The following is a 7,025-nucleotide window of genomic DNA, read 5'->3' as shown; positions in this document are numbered from 1 at the left end:
AAAATAGTAGTAAAAATACTACTTTTTTCCAAAAAATAGTAGTAGAAACACTACTTTTTTAAAAAATTGTAGTAGAAATACTACCTTTTTAAAAAAATAGTAGTAGAATACTACTTTTTTCAAAAAAAATAGTAGTAAAAATACTACTTTTTGTAAGAATTGTAGTAGAAATACTACCTTTTTAAAATAGTATCAGAAATGCTACTTTTTAAAAAATAGTAGAAATACATACTACTTTTTAGAAAAATAGTAGTAGAATACTACTATTTTTCGCGTTCGGGACATTCGTATTGCTTTCAGGAAAAGGCTACAATTTTGAATTTTAGTACCAAATGTACTTTAACAGCTGATTTTACACCAAAAAAGTACAATTGTGGCTACTCCATCATCACTGCTGTACATACACAAAATATGTATTATTATTATTATTTTGAGTACATACTATGAAAAGCAAAGAAGATACAGCAAAAGCAAAACCAAAGAAAAAAATGCAAAACAAATAAACAAAGCGCAACGTACGATTATTTGCTAAACCCAATTGGAAATTTAAGCCCTGCTGAATGTTTAACAATTTTGAAAAGTTACGAACTTTTTTGTTTTTAAATTTTATAGTTCTGAAACTAAATGTTTTCCTTACTGACCTACACATGCATTTGTATATTTCACCATTATCACTATTCAAAACTATTGTAATCAGTTGTTTTATATATTTTTTTTTATATTTATTTATTTATGTACGTTTCTATTTTTTAATTCCACTTTATAGATAAGAAATCTAAATGACTTAGTTGTGGTTTGCAAAAAAAAAAGACTTGAAAAGAAATCAAGAAAACTATTAATCAGACATCTGGGCAATTATTAAATAGAGCGTAATTTTTCGTCATATTAAGAAATTGTTGTTATAAATATTTTTTGTGTTAAAAATTAATACGCATTAATTTATTTTTACACTTTAAACGTATATTTTCTACCCCCCTCCCACTGCTGCTGCAAGAGTAAACAAAAAAAAATATTTGAAAAAATAGGCCACAACATAGATTGATTAGCGTTATCGTAAAGAAAATATATTCATACCTATATTTATATCATCTAATTTTATTACTTATACAACAAAAAAATTAGCATTTCACATTTATATTTATGTGTTTATGTTCGTTATTAAAAGGTAGTACCTATGAATGCACATTCGTAGTACGTAGATACATCTTGGTGCCTTTGATAAACATTTATATTTTCTAGGCACATACCTTTGTATTTATTGAAATAAATATATTGTACACAAAATATTTATGCGTATTTGGTTAAATTCTCTTTCAAAACTTGTTTTTTTTTTGTTTTTTAAATTGTATGAAGGCACGATCAACATATTTAAAAACTGCGTTACTTTGAAATAGAAAAAGATTCAAAATATGTATGTATGTATGTATGTATGTAGGCGGTTTATATTGAAGGCAAATTAACCACATATTAAATGTTAAATAAAAGCACTTTAATTAAATGAAATTAATTAACATTAATTTAAAAGTTTCTGGAAATTTCCTTTTCCACGATATATTTGCTTTTAGGCTGCCCCTTTATAAATTATTTAGTGAGTTTTTGCCAGAGCATCTGACCTATTATATATGAGGAAAATCAAACATTTTGGAGAAATGAAACTGAATTCAGATGTCTTGTATTTCATTTGGGTTTCGGTATCGGTAGACCAGATTTAAAAGTTATGGCCATTTAAATGTTGAAATTTTTAAAGTATCCTTTGAAACTTTTTTTAATTAATTTGATATCTGTTCTAATTATGCCCTTCACCATGAGTGGATATTTGTAATTTCTACATTTTTCATATTCTGGATCGTTATAAAAGCGGAGTCGATATTGCCATGCCCGTCTGTCCGTTTATATGTTGAAATTAACTTTTTCTAACCCCAAATTAGTTACATACATACTGATGGAAAAAAGTCACCACCATTTCCCTTTAGAATGTTTAAAGGACTACCACGTTATAAATATAATTGAAACACAAAATTTTATTTTTTCAACAAAAACAATAATTCATTTTAATTATACTTCAGTTAGAACAAGTCGTTTAACTTAACCTAATTTACAAAAACGTAGCGTGGCGGTCCTTTATACATCCTAAAGGGGAAATGGCGGTGAATTTTGTCCACCAGTGTACATGATTCATACATCAATATAGCCGCTCGGTTTTATTTAAAATCGAGAAAATCGACCCACAAATGGCTGAGATATAAGGAGAAAAACCAGGACAACCACAATTTTTGATCTATATCTGGATTACAAAGTCATTAATATAGACAATATCTATATCTAATGATAGATATTTCAAGGATCAGTGCAACGACGTATATAATGACAATGAGTCAAAATCAGGACAAACAAATTTTCACCCGATTTTTTTTTTCACCAAAAAAATGTTTGTCATATAATTTTTTTCACTAATAAATTTGAAAAAATATTTTTCTTGAAATTAAAAAATAATTTTAAAAAATTCTCTAATAAATAAAAAAAAATTTAAAATTAAAAACTTTCATATAATTTTTCTGTACGTGTGTTAGTTCTGAACTCCTCCCTGGGCGTGGCACCTCCCATACAAAGTAAACATTTCCTTGAAAAATTATCAGATACAGTCTAAATTTTTTAGTATTATCGCTTCGTTATGACAAAATTGTTAGTGCGTTTGCTCAGACAACTTTGTCTTGACAACAAACGTCATTATTTGTTACGATAAACATTTGTCAAGTATAGACAGGGAGTTAGGTCCGGCCTTGCAGAAAAATTTATTTTCCTCCCATTTTTATTGTTTAAAACGGTAATACTTAGTAATTTAGAGGTAACGATATTTTTGATTATTTCGTTAATGGTGGTTCTGCGGTAAGCTGTAGCCGCCAACCTTGATCAAAGCAAACCATAAATTAAAGACGATTAACAAAATGACTAATACATATTTTTGATGCGTCATAATTGTCTGAACAGATTTAAAAACCCACCAAATAATAGCCAATAACTGGATTTTTACCCAAAAACCGTTTAATAAGAAAAAGAATCCATAAAATGCCATTTTGTTTTTATTTTCTTTTAGATATTATTTATTAATAAAACGATCAAGAGAAAATAAATGTTAAGAATTTGAAATTGCAGTTTTGAAAATCCATACTATACATGTTTGATATTATTGAGGAATTAAAAAAAAAAAAGCTAAAAATCGTTTTCCATTAAAAAATTCCTCTAAACAACTAACATTTTGCATTCAAGTGGCCGGAATTTGTAATAACTTGATTGTTTTATAGCATATTAGTAATATAATTCATTACGATTCCGTTATAACTAATTGAATAAACAAAAGTATTCTTTTTCAAGGTCGATACTGTTCGATTATCTATAACTAGGTGGAATTATGACTGTTATCATGAAGTTGTTTTTCTCCAAACAAAAATAGAATGCGGTTTTTTTTACAACGGTCTGATTAATACAAACATCATGGGATCATGATCATACATGGGTTTCTGCAGTATTTCATGATATTGCAGTTATCTATTACTTCTTACTTATCAAGTACTTTTGTAGATAAAAACAGGACAAAATGTCTGAACTTGACCAAACAGATTTTATATATTTTTTACGATTTCAATAAATGTATTTTTGTCAATTTAAAAGAAGTTGCAGAAAGTTATGAAATTGCCTAAATTCTATTAAATTGAAGACAACTTTCTATAAAGTTGCTAGTACTTCCCTAAATTTATATAAAATGTATTGACGAGTATGAATATATTGATTGTATTTTTGCCAATTCTGGTGAAATGAGTTTAAGTGTTTATTTAGCAAAAGGTCAATGAAATTTATCTAAATAAATATGTTTATATACGTAAATAATAAATCCGGAATTTAAAATGACCTTGAAAAATGTTAAATTTTGTATGCCTTTTGCAAGTTCAATAATTTACCCTGCTTTAAATTTATTATTATTTCTTATGTGGGTATGTTTGTATGTATGTAGATGGCAAATAAATTGTTAAATATATTAGTAAAGAATATTTGTTGATAAGAAGAAATTATTTGAAAAAAAAACAGCAAAAACAAAAAAAACTTAGAAAAAGAAAATCAAACAACACTTACCTAAGATACATACGAGTAGTACGATTATAACCAATAACCACTACTACTACTACGGGTCCGGGTTGGTTGTTGTTTGTGCGATTTTCTAGCCCGATAACATGGTAGACAATCTGACGATTTCATTTTATTATTGTTGTTTTTTCTGCCATTTTAGGTTCAGAAGTGTGTTATTAGTTGTTATTGTTATTTTATTTTACAAATAATACCATTACTAATGCCCATCCATGTACAAACAATCTAATATATTGTAGAAGATTTAGTTCGGCAGTATGAGAGTATTGAGAGATGAACCCAATACTTTTCCGATTTGTCCATTTGCTGATTATTCACTATGGGGTGTTTTGTACCTTATTTTCGAATTTGTTTTGGGTTTTTCTTTTGTAAAATTTATAATGATGTAAAGAGATGGCATTAATATTTAATTGTGGATGAGTGTTTGTGAATATTTATTTATTTGCAGTGTGAGCTATTTAATTAAGGTTCAACATAATAAAAAGAAAGTAAGAAGTAATATGATTTCGTCCCCTTAATAAAACAATTTATAATAATTTTCTTGCCATTTCGAAATAATTGAGTTTAAAATATGTGTGTTAGTAGACATCTAGAACAAAAGTAATATTTCAATTGATCTTTTGACCCTATTTATGGAAGTAAAATTTCACCAAATTTTGACCACATATATAATCAGTTATATAGATTCTTATTATGCAATAAAAAAATAATGGTGTATATTCTTATATTGAGGGAACGATTTGTAATTTGAAAAATTTTAAAAAATCAATTATTTGTTAAAAAAAATTAAACATTTTTAACCAAATAATAAACAGTTTAAACAAATGTTTAAATATTTCATATTGAGGTCATGAGTGGAGTTTTTCTTTTCCCGGGAAATCGGTATTCATTTTGAAATTTCCCGGGATCCTGGGAATTCCCACCTAGAACAAATTATTAAATTTTAAGATGTAGACTTCGTTAAATATCTTAAAAATGTCTTTGGTTTTAAAATGTAAGTAATTTGATACAAATAAAAAAATCCAATAAAAATTTAATATAAAGAGATAAACTGACTCGATTTCTAATATTGGTTAAATACCTGTGTCATTTGTGTCGGAATGACTTCAATTTCCATTAGATTTTGTACTACCTTCGTTAGATTACAATTAATTCAGTTAATTCGCAAAAAATAAATTTGAATTGGCAATGTTTTTCTTATTAAATCAAAAATTAACCCTTTCGCTACAAGTTTTAACTGGAGTTGTTAATATATGTTCTAAGTATATCATATGGTTGTTATTGATATCAACATTGACTGATATTAATATTAAGGTCCTACGTGTCCTGCTTTATTCGTTTTCACACATTTTCAAATTGCTATCAATCGAACACGAATAGCGATAATTCAATGAAATAAATTATAAACATCAAAAAAAAGACTCAAAAACAATTTTTAAATAATATTCATAAATGTCAAAGTTATGTGCAAAAATCCAAAATGTATCCATATGGATACAATGTAGTGAAAGGGTTAAGTAAAGATGTTTATTGTTTTACTCTTTGTGAAAATGCTAAATACTAAAATAATTCCACTTGCGATCGGGGTAGAATTCTTTGGCAGTCCTGAACATTCTCGAGTTTTTGGAATAATTTCAATAATAAACTTGTTATTGATCTATTTGTGTTTAATCTTTTTTCTTGTATGAATCTTCTGCTTTTGTATTTTAGCTTTAAGCATCTTTTAGAGAAAGTCAAGTTCAAAAAACATCACATAAAAACTAAGGAAAATAATTCCCGAGAATTCTCGCACAATTTCGGTATTGAAAATTTTGCGGAATTCCCTTGAATTCCCGTGAAAAACTCTAGCCATGAGGCAAAATATGATTGATTCATTTAATCGTACTCTTTACAGTCTCTAAACAAATAAATGGGTTTGGAATTAATTCCTAGCAGAATTTATTCAACCTTTGAATAATTAAATTTTTTTAATTCAAATCTAATACAAATTGAGTAAAAATATTTTTTCTTCATTCATTTGCTTTGCTTTTAATCATTTACCAAATGAATTGAACAAAATTTACTTAAGACTTTTTGTAATAAATTTGAATTGAAGAAAAATGTAATCATTCAAAGCATTTTTAAAACCATAGCATAGCGATAACGGTAGCCAACCTTGTCCTTAACAGACAAATTACGATGCATCATTGTAACCGAAAGGCAAACTTAATTTTTGAAAAGTCCTTAACAGGTACCTACGCCCTGGAATGTTATTACGGTCTGCTGACGCCCTTCATTGGAAGATTGCCTACATATCGTACAACATAATCCATAGTGCTCTGGAATAAACCTCAATGCAGAACATTTTCCTGTCACTCTCAATTAAGAAAAATTTGAATTGAATATCCACAGACATAAATTCCCTATTAGTCTTTCTTATTAACTTAATATCCTTGCGACAACACAAAATGCACTGCATGAGTAGGAGTGATCCCTGGTTTAAGAAAAAAAAAAACTCACCTGCCTTTAGTTATTTTCCACCGGGTGTATAATTCATTATTTTTCATATATTTAATCTTATTGTAAGAGTGCACACATGCATGGTTCATGTGTGTATGTGCATGCAGTCGCGACGAAGATGTGTGTAAACGAAAGAGAGAGACCGAGAGTTCACTTTAATAAACGAAATGAATTTCGTACACAAACGCACACACATGCTAAAGCACAGAAAGAGTGAATTTTGTTTTGTTATTCTCCTCCATAGAGTTGGTTTGTTTATTTACACAGACAGTGTGTTTTTGTTTTGAATGGTGTTGTTTTTGCTGTTATTATTCTGGTTTTTCGTTTTAAATTTTGTGATTTTTCATTTTATTGTATTTTCTGTTATTTTGGGGGAAACAAGCCCA

Source organism: Calliphora vicina, chromosome 5 (assembly GCF_958450345.1).
Source record: "Calliphora vicina chromosome 5, idCalVici1.1, whole genome shotgun sequence".
Lineage (NCBI taxonomy): Eukaryota > Metazoa > Arthropoda > Insecta > Diptera > Calliphoridae > Calliphora > Calliphora vicina.
The sequence above is the reverse complement of the archived record's forward strand: the minus strand, read 5'-3'. Positions refer to the sequence as shown.